The sequence below is a fragment of the Loxodonta africana genome, chromosome 9 (genome assembly GCF_030014295.1).
Source record: "Loxodonta africana isolate mLoxAfr1 chromosome 9, mLoxAfr1.hap2, whole genome shotgun sequence".
NCBI classification, from domain to species: domain Eukaryota; kingdom Metazoa; phylum Chordata; class Mammalia; order Proboscidea; family Elephantidae; genus Loxodonta; species Loxodonta africana.
In genome coordinates, this window is record NC_087350.1 from 60,335,167 (window position 1) to 60,351,290 (window position 16,124).

Below are 16,124 nucleotides of genomic sequence, written 5' to 3' on the forward strand. Positions count from 1 at the left end.
TTTCAGTGTTCCAAGTAAAAGATGATGGATGTTTGGCGCATGCTCATAGGATGAGAGATAGTCTGATTCTGGGTGTCTTCTGAGGGCTGCTGTTAGGTGCTGTTGAGTTGTTTTAAACTCCTAGTGATCCCATGACAGAGTAGGACTGCCCCATAAGGTTTCCTTGGCTGCAGTCTTTACAGAAGCGGATCATCAGGTCTTTCTCTCCTGGAGCTGCTCAGTGGGTTCAAATTGCCAACCTTTTGGTTTGTAGCTGAGCACTTAACCATTTGCACCACCAGGCTCCTAATTCTGAAATGAAGTCACAGAATTCACTGATGAGGGAGAGGAAGGTTGGCTCCCTGCTATTATGGAGAGGGGAAAGATGGTGGGAGGATCACTTGTAAGGAAGAGGAGTAGAAGTAGAAATTTGGTTTCTATGATAAAAAAAATATAATATGTAACAAAACATTTGCCATTTCAGCATTCTTCACAGGTAAAATTCAGGGACATAAATTATGTACGTCACGTCGTTCAGCCATCACCATTAATCTGATTCTAAATTTTCCCATCACCCTTAATAGAAGCTAATTGTCCCCTAAGTAATGAGTCTCCCTTTCAAACTGTCCCTCCTGCCCACTTCTAGAAACCACTAATAAACTTTGGTCTCTGTGCACTTGCCGATAAAAAATAAACTTTTGATTGTGGAAAATTTTAGTCATTTATAAAAGTAGACAATACTACAATGAAACCCCAGATGCCCCTCACCTGCTTCACTAACCATTACCTGGTCATGTCTAATATGTATCCTCATGGAGGTGTCAAGAAGCCAACTGGATACATCAGTCCAGAAAAGAGACTATACTAGAAATGCAAATTTAAGATGATTTAGCATATACCCAGTTGTCGATTCCAGCTCATAGTGACCCCTACAGGACAGAGTAGAGCTGCTTCAGAGGCCTTCCAAGGCTGTAATCTTTATGGAAGCAGACTGCCACATCTTCCTCCTGCAAAAACCTTAGTGCATTCTAACCACTTTCAATTAGCAGCTGAGCACTTAACCACTGTGCCACCAGACCTCTTTCCTTTTAGCATATGGATGATATGATAGAAACAGGAGGGAACTCAGTAGGGAGTAGGTAGAGAAGAAGAGAGGCCAAGCCCAGGGGCTTCCGTCCTTAGAGGTCAGAGAGATGAAGAGCCATCAGCAAAGGAGAGTGAGAAGGAGCTCCCAGTGACGTAAGAGGAGAACCCAGGGAGCAGCACCACACGTTTAAACCCATTCGGTTCTTACAAAAGTGCGTTCGAACAGTGCTATCCGTACCCCCTTCCTTATTTTAACAGATGATGACACTGAGGCACCAAGAGGTTAAATAATTTTCTAAGTGTCATTCAGTTTGTAAACGGTAGAGCCAGGATTTGAATTTAGGCAGTCTGGTTCCCTGGTGGCATAGTGGTTAAGTGCTACCAAAGGGTCAGCAGTTCGAATCTGCCAGGCACTCCTTGGAAACTCTATAGGGCAGTTCTACACTGTCCTGTAGGGTCGCTATGAGTCAGAATCGACTCGATGGCACTGGGTTTGGTTTGGTTTTTTGGTTGGTTCCAAACCCATATGCAAATATCTATCCCTCCCCTCCTCTGAGCACACAGTTGCTCATTCTGCTTCATCCCTGTCATTGTACTGGGCTGAGGGACCGAAGGGTGGTGGCAATAGGGCAGTGGGAACAGGTTTCAAAACCATGCCTGCGTTGAAAGTTATCTAACAATGCACGGCTTTCTGTGTGTGATGGACCACCAAATTCACTTAGTAAGTCAATAGTACCTAATGTTATTAATGATGAGGATAGTTGTTATTTACTGAGCATATATTTATGGGCCAGACACTCTGCAAAGTGCTCCAAATGCTGTATTTTCTTTAATTCTCACAATGAGCTTATGGAGAAGAGCCACCTTTATATCCATTCTGCATATGAAGATATTGAGGTTTAAAGAGTTTAAAAAGTGGTGGCGAGGGATTTGCTGTGTTCCACTAGTGGTTTTCTAACTGAATTGTTCAGGAGACAATAGGGAAAAGGAAGCGCAGCATAGGCTTTGGGGTCAAGTAGATTTGGGTTCAAATCCCGCTCTTTGCAATGTGATCTTTTTTATGATTGATATATATGTATGTGTGCCTGTCTATATATATATATATACACATATGTACATAAATACTTATACATAAATACATATATGAATACATAGATACATAATATATAACAAAACCTATACATAATACATATATAACAAAACCTTTGCCATTTCAACATTTTTTACATGTACAATTCAGTGACATCAATTACCGTCATGTTCTACAACCATGACCATTATATGTTACTTAAGTGTGATCTTGATCATTGATCCACTCAACCCTCAGTTTCCTTATCAGTAAAAATAATGATTTAATAATTAAAAAAAAACTTACATCTGGTCCTCATATTATTTTTCCTCTGAAATACTTCTGAAAACCTAAATTAAATCACTATTTGTGTAATTCTTTATTTAATGTCTACCTCCCCTACTGAACCAAGATCAGGGACTCTCTTTGACTGATCATCATCGTAAATTCCCAAAACCCAGCACAGTGCCTCCACTACTAAGGGCTCATCATAGTGTATCTCTAAGTTAGAACCTGATTTTTTTTTTTTAAAGGCTGTGGATAAAGTATATGAGATTTTGTGGATCAGAGAAGCGTCTATACCCACCTACAGATGGGGAACCTCCCTCTATCCTAGCACTTTACACCCTGTACTAGCTTACATTTCAATTTCTGTGTATGAAATTGAGAAAGTAGCATAGTGTAATGATGAGGTGATGACTTTGGACTAACACTGACCTGGAATTGAAATCAACCTCTGCTGCTCTTAGCTGTATGTCCTTGGTCAAATCATCTGACCTCTCTGAGCTTCAGTGTTCTTTTTGTAAAAGGTGACTGTATTAACAACCTCATACATTGAGCACTTGCTTAAAGAATACACAGTGCTTAAAGCAACTGACCCATAGTAGATGCTCAGTTCATACTAGTACTTTTCCCTTCTCACCCTCAAAGTTGTTAGTTTGTATGCCCAGTGATAAACATTAACAGGTTCTGATGCATAGAAGGTGCTCAATAAGTTAAAAGAAAGGAAGAGAGGGAGGGAGGAAACGAGGGGGGAATCAGAGAAGATACTGTGAACTTGAGCTATAGGACTTGTTAAAAAAATCTGTTTAATTCACTCATTCATTCACCAAATATCATGCACTGACTAAGTGCTAATCACTGTGCAAAGTGCTAGAGACACAAAGAGAGTTTGACAGTTGCAGTATATGCCCATATTTGTAGGTTGACCATAACCCAGTTTGACTGGGACAGTTCTAGATTCTGGAATTGAATTCAACTGTTGCCTTAGGGTCTTGTCCAGTTTAGCACTAATTCCAGACAAAAGTGGCCCACCTTGTATGATAACATGTGTCATCTGCACTCATCGACTAACAAAAAAGAAGATGCTTATTCAAGTGAAATTCAATAAAGTGAACCAAGCAATGTGACATGTGGAAGTCAGACTGTTCTGGTAGCGAAGGGCAAGGACCACGTGGGGTTGAGGACCCCAGGCAGGTACTCCTCGGGAAGTCATGTCTAAGCTGATATGTGAAGGGTAAGTAGGAGATTGTTAGGTGAACAGACAGAGGAGCAGAGATTAGGTGAAAGTCAGGATCTGCCCCGCCGGTGAGACGATAAGTGTTTGTACGAAGAACATGTCACACCAAATGCTAATTTGTTTGAATTTGCCGTCATGAATTTTTATTCCAAACGTAAAGACTGTGGGGAACTCAAGTCGGTGTTCAGAAAATAGCCAGTATGTGGGAGACTTTTTACTGGTCTTTGTTCACCCAGTGTGTCTCAAAAGGGGGGGCTGCACCTTTCTGACTTCGGCATTCCACCTTGGATGGCAAACCGAAGGGAGATGGAAGAAGCATGGGGGTTTATGAACATGCACTCTTGGGTTGTCCCAAAGGGACGTGTCACAGAGGTGCCAAAAAAGGCAGAGAGGAGAATGCTTGTCCCCCCCGCAAAATTAGATTCTCTTGAAAAGACAGAGGGGAAGTTTTTGTTCTGACAAAGTTATATTAATATCGTCAAGTTGGTGCACTGGGTCGCTGAACTGGTACTTGGAGACTGTCACAATATTGATGGGGAGTTTGGCAAGTTAATTTTAAATGTGTCACTTCATTCTTCTACAACTCTTGCTCCTTAATAAAATTCCATGGTGATTGTGGGCTCAGCTGACAGCTGGCGTGATCTTTGAGTGTGAAACTGGAATGGAATGATTCTTTTTCCTCCTAGCTCCCTCCTCTCCTCCCTTCCCCAAATCCCAGGTTGCCAACTTGAAGTGGGAAATCTCTTCCTTCACAAAAGAGATCCCAATGTTGGGGGGCATCATGGGTCTTTGGCAAGAGAATAGTCTTCGGAGTTAGACCAAGCGAAGTTTGAACGCTCACTCTGCCACTATCTAGCTGTGTGACCTTGTGAAAGCCATTTGAGGTATCTGACCCTCAGATGACTTTGGCATTTGTGATCTAAAATACTTGCAACCAGGCAGGCATTCACCCCATGCCGATCCTTTTCTTCCCTTCAATAGTGTGCAGGACATCAACTGCAGGTATCTGGCCCTGAACTCAAATGACGAGTGAGCTGGAGCCATCCCTCCCCATACACCTTTAGTAGATCCAGTGCTCAGACAGCATCAAGAAACCTATGGAGGAATCACAAGGAATGTAATTATAAAAAACATGCAACACCTTTGAGATCCCCAGTGAGCTTCTAGTGAGCTTTTTGCACAACAGACTAATAACAGTTCTAATAAAGACCAACCCACTGAAGCTAAAACCTTCATTTTCTCTATACCCATAAGGCTGTTTTCTCTGCTGGGGCTCCTGGTCCACTGCAAATGGCCAAGAAGTTGTGCAGACATCCCAGGGATGTAGGCTTGTGACATTTGCTCCCTGGGTCTGAGTTGGACCCTGCCTCCTGCCTATGCTTGAATTCAGTTTCCTCATGTTTGAATTTACACTTCCCTCACCAACTTTGACTTAGTTTATCTTCCTGGTTATCACAGTCAAAGCATCCCTTCCTAACACTGGCCTCCCAGGGCCCAATCAGTTGTACCAGCTGCGTGTAGGCTCAGCCACCCTGCTCCTCCCTCCTCCTTGCAAAGTGAAACCATTTGCATGTGTGAATCCATTTTTTTAGGCATTCAATGTACAGGCATTAAAGTAGTCACTACACTATGGCAGGTCCTTTGCTAAGCCCTAGTATTTACAGAAGTAAATTAAACAGCTCACAGTCTTGGTGGGGGCAACAGAGATGAAGACAACCAAGGAAAGAGAAATGGAAGAAACCAACAATGATAGACATGCGTATCCTTTTGAGAGTCTTCTGATTTTCTGTCTAGGACTCAATCCTAAACCCCTCTTTAGTTACCACCTTCTCTTTCCTCCCCTTGAGGGACAAACTCCTTGAAAGAAACTTTTTGTTGCCACTTCTTCACTTCCCAATTGCTTCTCACACCTTTTAATTTGATTTCTCCCACATCATTCCTCTGAAATGCTAGAATCTAAACTATGATCAGCAATGAATACAGTGACCTTATCTATGCAGCAACTATGCATAATGGTTAAGAGCTCCTGTGTGGCAGGAGGTATTGCCAGTCCTCAAGGGCTACAGGCACTAGTTAGCATTGCAGCCTGAGAACAATTTCATCACGTGGCTCCCCACACAAGAAATGTTGACCAGCTCCGTAGAGCATGTCTTCACAATTGTTTTGAGAGGTTCCCACATTATTTTCACTTGGACTTTTTTTTTGACCCTGACATGAAGTTTTTAGCATTAAGGACTAATAATAAAATAGTAATTATTATAAGAAGTAGTTTTTTATTTTGTTTTTTTTTTTCAAATAAGGAAACTGATACCTAAAGAGGTTAAAGAAATTGTTTTCAATCATAAAGCTAATAAAAGGAAGGCAAGGTCAGAATGTGAACTCAGGTCTTCTGAATTATGTCCTTCCTACAGCTCATTTTCATCTTTGTTCTAAGGTCTGTTTCCTTTACCTTTGGATTCCAGAGTAAATTCATGAGTTGTGGTATTATCTTTCTAGATTCCCTATTTGCCAACATCACAGCTTAGGTGTTTGCTATTCAAAGTGTGGTCTGCATACCAGCGGCATAGACATCATCTGGGAGTTTACTAGAAATGCAGACAAGCCCCCTCCAACCATCCCCAGAAGATGCACTGAGTCCTAATCTGCATTTGAATAAGACTTCCAGGGAGTTCGTATGTAAATTAATTTCTGGACAAAAGCAGTGTTTTCCAAAGTGTGGTCCCTGAACCAGCAATAGTAGTAGCATCTGGGAGCTTGATAGAAATGCAAATTCTCAGGCCCCATTCCCAACTTTTTAAAGAATCTGAAACTCTGGAGTTGGGGCCCAGAAATCAGTGTTGTAACAAGCACTCCTCTCCCCACGTAATTCTGATGCACACCAAAGGTTAAAACCACTGGGTATAGAGGAAAGTATGCTAGTCATTAGAATCAGACACACGTGGGTTAGAACCCAGGGATGTCCCATTCCTATCCGTACAACTGTTGGTCACACCCTTTCTGACCCTTAGTTCGACCCTTAGTTCCTCATAATGTAAGTGATGATGATTGATGACAATGGTGGTGATGATACTTGCCCTGTGGGGTGGTTATGATGATCAAATATCTGTGAAATACCCCTTCCCCTGGGTGCCCCAGGATCCTCCTCAGCCTTACAGATGTTGTATTCCTCGTCTGTGGTCCCACTGGCCCTTCTGACAACCCCCTCCAGGCCACAGATGAGGGTGAGAATGTCTCTGTCTCCTGACGCTTGGAACAGTACCATGAATCAGCACCGATGGCTCTATTCTTCAACCAGATTCAGTAATAACACTAATCCACCCTGCACAGCTTGAATCAGAAGCAATTTGAATTAATTTGGCAAGTTGAACATCACACACGACAGTATTCGATATTTTGCTGGAGCTCAGATCTATAACCTTTACTGCTTCTCCTTCGTCCACTAATTTTGTAATTTTGTCAGGAAACGCTATCAAGTTGTCCAGGATGATTTGTTCTCCATGAACCTCCGGTGCTCCTTATCGCTCACAATTCCATTATCTCCTGAATGCTTACAGATTTTCTCTGGGCACATTCATCCAATTATTTTACCAAATATTGATACCAGGCTTACTGGGCAGTGATTTCAGGCTTACCTCTCATTAACCTCCTTGGAAGGCCAGTTCTGCATCTGGTCAGTTTCTGGGCCACCACTCCCCAAACTTGCCTTCTCCTGCACAGAGCCATCAACTCCTATTGGGTAGTTTTCCCCTGTTGTTTGCTTTTCCCCACCACCCCTCATCCCAATAACCAAGGCCATTTTGCATATGTTGTTGTTAGGTGCCAAAGAGTCAGTTCTGACTCATAGTGACCCTTTGGGGAAGGAACACAAGTTTTGAACCCAGACACATATGGATTACAGTCCTGGCGTTACCACTCGTATTGTGTGACCTAGGACAAGTGACAACATCTCTCTGAGCCTCACTTTTTTTTTAACCATCTGTAAAATGGGACTAAGTAAACCTCATATGGAATTTCTGAAATGATTAAATGACACAAATGCTTCATACTCTTAGTTCTACCTGGTGGGTAATCAGTGCATTATTAAAGGTAATCAGCCCTTCCCCTGCACCTTACCTAATGCCCTTCCTTTAACAGAGAGGACATAGAACCTAGGCCTTCTGATTCCTTGTTCCACCTAACTCACTGGGTCTATTTTTGGCTCCTGCTTGTGAATCACTGGTATATAAGGGTGGATGCAACCTCATGTGAGGACCACAGTTTGTCCATTATAGAATGCATTTCAGTCCCCACTGGCCTCTCAACTAAGCAGCCTGGTAGATCACAACCCACACAATGACACATGGAGAATCTGCATCTACCCCTATAACATGACGGTTAGATTTTAAAGACTCTGCTAGTCCTGGGATTCTCTGATCTGTCCCCCTTCTCTGAGATGGTGGAGTCAAATATGCCTGTAGTCGTGGTTGGTTTGTTTGTTTCATTTGCTCTCTGGGGTAAAGACACTAGGTGGAGGGGAGATGAGCAGGTCTATAGGGGTAAAAACAAACATAACGGACGTGTCCGCATTAAATTAATTTCATTGATTTTTCTTCCCCCCTTTCCTTTGCAATCTCAGAGTGTAGAGGTTGTAATTGGGCTGTTTATTATCCTCTGCTGAGGGACTCTGCCAGCTCGCAGTCTAGGGTGCCTGGAGCTCCTTGTTTACATATCACCCTTCAAGACGGGATAACAGGTAGTCCTCTTTCCATCCTGAGTCCCATTCCATTCCCTTTTATTACGTGTCTCTGCAATTCTATTACCTGCTCTCAGTCTCAGTGAGTCAGCCACAGTAGCTGCAGCAATGATGGCTTTCAGAGCTCAGCTAATGACGCAGGCACTGAGGTGTCTCCAGACCCAACAGCCGACTGAATCTCAATTTAGCAGGATTTGAGACCATGGCGTCATGCATTATGCATGAGCGGGTGCCCACATGTGTGTATGGGAGCTTGCGGGTCTGTTAGAGGGAGCTAGGAGGTACGCATTTATACTTGAGACCCTGCGTGTTAGCGGTCACCGTGAGGCGAATGAGATGTCTGATTGTGCAGAGTGTTTGCTGGGAGATTGCCAGGAGGGAAGGGAAGGAGATGTTGGCAAATATGAATAAGCTTCTAGCCTTCCCTTGTCTTAAGGACTGTGTTCTGCTCCCAGGAAGGCAGGACAGCCGCTGGGTTCTGCAGCAATGTGCCGGGGATCAAACTTTCCTCGATTGTTTACTGGCCGGGTCACATTGTGCTGAGGAATTAAGACTCAGTTTAAGTGCCAGGATGATGCAGACGTTTAGTGGTTCGATTACTCAAAAGGTTGGAGGTTCAAGTCCACCCAGAGGCAAGTCAGAAAAGAGACCTGGTGATTTAATTCTAAAACCTCAGCCGTTGAAAACCTCGTGGAGCACAGTTCTGCTGTGACACATACGGGGCACCCATGAGTCAGAGTTGACTCTGGCAGCTGGCAGCTGTTTTTTTGTTTGTTTGTTTGTTTTTTCTGTATCTGCTTATGCGGTCATCATCTACCCACTACCACTGCTGTCTCTACAGAGGGGATTAAATGGAATAATACAAGCAAAGCTCTTAGCCCTGCACCTAGCACCAGAGAAGATGCTCAGTAAATGCCGATCACTATTATTAATTATTCTCTTCCAGAAAGAAGTTTCTACCTCCAGATCTCATGTCCATGCAGGTCACTTGCATAGACACAGGGCACCTTCTCCTCCACCCTGATGGATACAACCTGGCCACCTTAGAATAGAGAGCACTAGAGACAACAGAGGTAGAGTCTTATCCCTTGGTAACCTACAGATGAGGAGTCAGAATAGGTCAGACTAAGTTCCTTGGAGGGGGCCATGAGGTCTGCAGATAAGCCTCAGGAGTCCCTCCCAGACAGATACAGATGGGGCTGGACAGTGCTTTGCTAGTGTCTGTTTCATATATTGGAATTAGTTCCAAACATTGCTTTTGCTACAAAAAAAACCACCGCTCCAGCAGGTCACTCGTGTGCTTACACTTTTGATGTTCTGTGATCCTACAACTTCCTGGTGAAGGAGCCACACAAGCAGAGAAGACACTGATCTCTCTCTCTAAAACTGTAAAAGACAGTTATTTCTTGGAAATCCTGGGAACGTAGGGCTAGTTTGGGATAAGCGTGCATTAAAAGTGTGGGGATATTCTGAGTCAATGTATCTAGGCTAGAACTCTGACTCTTTGGGAGGGGGAGAAAGCTTTCTAGTCAGACAGAGCTGCTTCCATTCTGGGCGCCACCTCTCAGTTGCTCTGTGATGTTGAGCAAGATTCTTAACCTCTCTGAACCTGAATTTTCTGATCTGTAAAATGGGAATGTTTCCTACTGCAAGGGGTGAAAAAAAAAAAGGTAACATTAAAGGAGATCATTATGTAATCTCACAGTGCCTGGCCTGTGGTATATACTCAAGTGCGTGCTTTCTCTTCCCTCTTCCTAACCTGAATTCTGAGTTCTGTGTCTGTTCCAACTCTTCGAGGCCTGTCCTTGTGTGAAATACTTCCTGATGAGGAAGCAGGGTCCCACCTACCTTCCTGGCATTAAGCTGTCAGATCTTCTTTGTAACCCCTGTTCTCCCTCATGATCTCCCCACTATGTTACAGCATTTCCTCCCTAGAATCCATTGACCTCTGGGGTAAGGTCACAGTAGGAATGTAAGCTCCATGACAGGAAGCTTCCATAAAGGTAAAGCTTAACTGTAGCAAGTTGGGAAGTCCAAGACAGGCCCCCTAGGACAGTGCAGGTATATGTGGGCTCAGGGTTGGGGCCCAGGTCTTTGCAACAGGAACCACGTATGTTGCAAAGGCTAAAGGACACAGATATGGGATAATGGTTTAGGGTTAGAATTCCAGCTCCCAGAGAGAAAGTGGCAAGGATCAAAAGAGTGTGACTTGCTAGGCAGGTTATCAAGACAGGCATTTGAGAAAATAAAGTGGAGGGAATCCCTATTCCCAAGGATGAGAGTAAAACCATCAGCCAGCCTAGTTTCTTCCCCTTCCATTCCTTTCTTTATTTCTCTTTCTTTTCCTTTTTCATCCTTACTGCTTCTAGAAAAGCCTCAAGCTAGCAGGAAAGATAGATCTATAAAGAAATAATGACTGCGCCCCTCAGTGAGTGATTTATCCTACGTAAGTACCAAATCCTTACCCAAAGCTAAGTCCCCTTATCTCTGACTAGGAAAAAGAAAACCAAATCCACTGCCACTGAGTCAATTCCAACTCATAGCGACCGTATAGGATAGAGTAGAACTGCCCCATAGGGTTTCCAAAGAGCACCTGGTAGATTTGAACTGCCAACCTTTTGGTTACCAGCCGCAGCTCTTAACCACTACACCACTAAAAAAAAACTAGGGGTTCTTAAATTTCCTGTTTCTGGAATCATGCCTGGTCCCAGTGACTGTATATTAAGATGAGGCTACTGGCTAGAGTCAAGTGGCTCAGGTACAGGAAGAAGAGTGCTGGGGAGATGGTGGCTGAGAAAGAAGGCAGTCCTGGGAATGGGGCTGATCATGTTTCCCCCATAACGAACCTCTGGTTGTCACAGTTTTCTAAGGGTTAGCTTGCATTGCATCACTCATATTGCTAACTCATTGACTCAACTAGATTACAGGACTTTGCCTGACCTGACCTCTGCCTCTTTGCTCTTCGCTTTAAAAAAAAAAAAAAAAATTAGGCCACCTTAAATCTAGTCTTTGGGTTTGCAATGGTCTAACTGAGTTCCTCATCACCTTCCACAGCCCTGTTAGAAACCCTAGGATCCTGGCGTTTCAGAGAAAGGGTAATATTTAATGTACTTCATAGATGTAATGGTATGGACACCAAACAGTAAGAACAGACCCTGGAGCTATTGCATTTGCAGTCAGCTATAAAAGCTATACCACAAGTACCAGTGGCATGAACTAGCAGAATCCCCACCACTACATGTGACTTAGATCTTCTCTTGATGTCTACACTCTTGGCTACCTGACCTCTTGGTCTTGACCTCTTCTGAGGGAAGTGACCATATTCCAGCTGGGCATGGCCACCATTGCTGTCCATAGTGCTGCATGAAGCCTGGCACTCAACCCTGTAAATCTCCCAACCATCCAGTCAGTCCTTAGGGTGGCCTCCTGCCCTTTAAATGAAGATCTATATTACCCTTCATCTTCTCTTAAGATAAAATGGAAATGAGGTAGGTAATTTCAGAAAATGTGATTCCCAAGGACAGTACATACTGAGACAACTTGGATTCATCCATTCATTTATTCATGAGCCCCTACTGTGTATGTGCAACAGGCTCTGTATGAGATCCTAGAGATAGACACATGAACAGGTTCTATCCCTGCCCTCTTAGAACTGTTGTGGTGGTGGGGAAGAGCTAAGAGTAAACTAAATACAGCACTGTTTGATAGAAGTAACAGCCACCATTTATTATGTGCTGAGTATTGTGCCAGGTGCTTTCTGTGGGTCACCTCCTTTCTTCTTCCCAGCAACCCTCTGAGGTAGGTATTCACTATCCCCATTCTACAGCTGAGGAAATATTGGAAGACTAAGTAACATGAGCAGTATTAAGTGCCCTGAACCAGGTCTTGTCTAGTCTGAATAACAAGCCCACTAGCCCACTCTTACTCATTGTGTTCTGTGTCTTCTGTGTTATGATAGAAGAAGCATAAAGTGCAGGGGACACCTGATAAAGCCTGGGTCCCCTGAGACACTTCTGAGAGGAGGTGACACCTGAGTTGAATCTTGAAAAGTGAGTGGTTGTTAGGGAAGGACAGTGAAACAGATAATTCAGGCAGAGAAATCAGCAGGTAAAAAAACCAGAGAAAGTGGGAAGAAAACACTACAGATGGTTTGGTCTTTCCTGAGCATGGGGGTGAGTTTTTGGAGGGAGGGTGAGCGAGGTGGTCATGTAATACCCACCCCTATCCCCTTTGCTCTTCGAAGGCATCTTAATGGGCAGATTGTTTTAGGGATGAAACTAGATTGAAGCATGTGAAAGTGTCCTTGGGGAAACCAGCCAAAGAGTCCTGATCAAGAACTTTTTACAGAGGACTCTTGGCTTCCCCATAGGGAACTCATTACCACCTTGAAAAAGCGTGTATGAGTACACATGTGTTCAAGAACCAGAAACTAACAAACTGGAAGGGAAGCTGGGAGAGGGAAGGGACTGGAAACAAGGTCCCATAAGGAAGTATTCAAAGCCTGTTTATCCAAGAGAAGCAAAAACTCAGGGGGGAAATGAGAACTGACACCAAGTCTCAAAGGTTGTGACAAGGTACAGAGTAAGGGACCAGAGCTTTGGAGTCAGACGGGCTATGAAACCTTGGGCAAATTACATCACCACTCTGGGACCTGAGTTCCTCAGAGGTAATAAGGGGAATACTTAACAGCTTTGCAGCACTATCCTGAGAATTAGAGATGCTGTACGTAAGGCACCTGGCACATAACAATGGAAGCTGTTGTTGCTTTGTTTTCCTGGAGAAGATGCAGGTGAGGGAAGGACTAGTTTTACATAGATCTCCAACCCTGAATCAACCCAGCCAGCCATCTTCCTTCTAACATGGCCTCCAATAGCAGCTGGGTCCTCAGCACTAGTAGGAATTACCTCGCTGCTCTCCTCCTTCTCCCCATCCCCCCCGCCAGTGGCTTTTTTCAAACCTCCAAAGCCCTTGTTTAGATGCCCAAACAACTTCAGCCTTCCCTCCTCCCTTTTCTATTTTAAATTTTAAAATATGAGCCTATCAGGCATGAAAGGAGATAATTTCCAAACCTCCTTCAGATGTACCCACACACACACACATTCTGACATCCCCCTCTTGCTTTAGGGGACAAGGTGTTTCCTCAACTGCCTGAAGAAACCCACGCTCTCCAGTATCTTAAGCAACCTGAATCCTTCATTTGCCCTCCCTTTTATCTTTTTTTTTTTTTAATCTTAAATGTCTCCCTGTCTCCTCACTCTTTCCCCTCAGCCTGTAAATGTGTTCGTCTCTCCGCATCTCACCCCACCCCCAAACTTTGAATTGCCTTCTAGTTACTACCTTATGTCTTCCATTCACAGCCAGACTTCTAGAAAGAGAAGGCTGTGCAAATGGTTTCCACTTCCTCACTTCCCACTTACTCCTCTACCCACCACAGTCTGCTTCTGCACCTATCACTCCACAGAACTGCTTGCTTCTACCAAGGCCAGAAGTGTGCCTGTTCATGGTTACACCCAAAACATAGGTTTCATTCTTCACTTCACATCAACTCTTCCCTTTATTTAGTGCCATTGTTCACTTTTTCTTGATACTTTCCCTTGGTTTCTGCTCGTAGTTTTCTTCCAGCCTGTTTGGGTATTTCTCAGCCTTTCTGGGGCTTTATCCTTAGTACTTTTGTTTTCTCTCCTTATGTACTCTCTGTGGGCTATACACTATCAAGGCACCCCATGATTGTTGTTAGTTGCCATGGAGTTGGCTCTGACTCATGACAGCCTTATGTATATCAGAAGGAAATGATGTCCAGTCCTGTGTCATCTCCATGATCATTGGTATGCTTGAGTCCATTGTTGCACTTATTATGTCAATACATCTCAATGAGGGTTTCCCTTATTTTCATTAGCCTCGACTTTATCAAACATGATGTCCTTTTCTAGCAGTCTTTCCTCATGACATGTCCAAAGGTGCTGAAGTCTTGCCATCTTGCTTCTAAGAAGTATTCTGATAGCATCCCATATATGCTATCATCCATATCTGTATCCCCAGCCTGGGTCTTTCTTCTGAGCCAAAAACAGGTATAGCATATCACAGAGTGTTATTGTTAGGTGCACTCAAGTTGGTTCCGACTCATAGCAACCCCATGTACAACAAAATAAAACACTGTGTGGTCCTGTGCCATCCTCACAATCGTTTGTGTTTGAGCCCATTGTTAGGGCCAGTTTGTCAATCTATCTCATTGAGGGTCTTCCTCTTTTTCACTGATCCTCTACTTTACTGAGCATGATGTCTTTCTCCAGGGACTGGTCCTTCCTGATAACATTTCCAAAGTATGTGAGATGAAGTCTTGCCATCCTTGCTTCTAAGGAGCATTCTGGCTGTACTTCTTCCAAGACAGATTTGTTCATTCTTCTGGTTGTTATGGATTGAATTGTATCCCCCCAAAATGTGTGTCAACTTGGCTATGCTATGATTTCCAGTATTGTATGGTTGTCTACCATTTTGTGAACTGATGTGATTATCCTATTGTTGTAAATTCTAACCTCTATGATGCTAATGAGGCAGGATTAGAGGTAATTATGTTAAAGAGTCAGGACTCAATCTACAGGACGAGGTTGTATCTTGAATCAATCTCTTTTGAAATAGAAGGAATCAAGCAGAGAGGAGAGGGACCTCATACCACCAAGAAAGAAGATCCAAGAGCAGAATGTGTCCTTTAGTCCTGGGGTCCCTGCACTGAGAAGTTCCTAGACTAGGGGAAGATTGATGACAAGATAGATAACTAAGACAATATTCTTCACCAACACCATAATTCAAAGACATCAATTCTTCTTCAGTCTTCTTATTCATTGCCAAGCTTTAACATGCATATGAGGCAATTGAAAATACCATGGCTTGGGTCAGGCACACTTTAGTCCTCAAAATGACATCTTTGCTTTTTAATACTTTAAAGAAGTCTTTTACAGCAGGTCTGCCCAATGCACTACATTGTTTGATTTCTTGACTGCTGCTTCCATGGGTGTTGATTGTGGATCCAAGTAAAATGAAATCCTTAAAAACTTCAATATTTTCTCCACTTGTCATGGTGTTGCTTGTTGGTCCAGCTGTGAGATTTTTTGTTTTCTTTATGTTGAGGTGTAACCCATACTGAAGGCTGTAGTCTTTGATCTTCGTAAAGTCTTCTTCACTTCCACCAAGCAAGGTTTTGCCAACTGCATATTGCAGGTTGTTAATGAGTCTTCTTCCAATCCTGATGCCCTGTTTTTCTTCATGTAGTCCAGTTTCTTGGATTATTTGCTCAACATGCAAATTCAATAAGTATGGTGAAAGGATATAACCCTGACACACATCATTCCTGATTTTAAGTCACACAGTATCCCCTTGTTCTGTTCAAACAACTGCCTCTAGATCTATCTACAGGTTCTGCATGAGCACAATTAAGTGTTCTAAAATTCCCGTTCTTTGCAATGTTATCCATAATTTGTTATGACCTTTTTTTTAACACAGTCAAATGCCTTTGCATAGTAAATAAAACACAGGTAAACATCCTTCTGGTATTCTCTGCTTTCAGCCAAGATCTATCTGACATCAGCAACAGTATCCCTTGTTCCGCGTCCTCTTCTGAATCAGGCTTGAATTTCTAGCAGTTTCCTGTCAACGTACTGCTGCAACTGTTCTTGAATGATCTTCTGCAAAATTTTACTTGTGTGTGATATTAATATTATTGGATAATTTCTGCATTCCATTGG

At 43.2% G+C, this 16,124-nt stretch overlaps 1 protein-coding gene across 3 annotated transcripts in view; it reads left to right on the top strand.

Annotated features, from left to right (window-relative positions):
- Positions 1-16,124, top strand: part of ASTN2 (astrotactin 2) — a 1,052,667-nt gene that overhangs the window by 670,995 nt on the left and 365,548 nt on the right. The window lies entirely within an intron of this gene.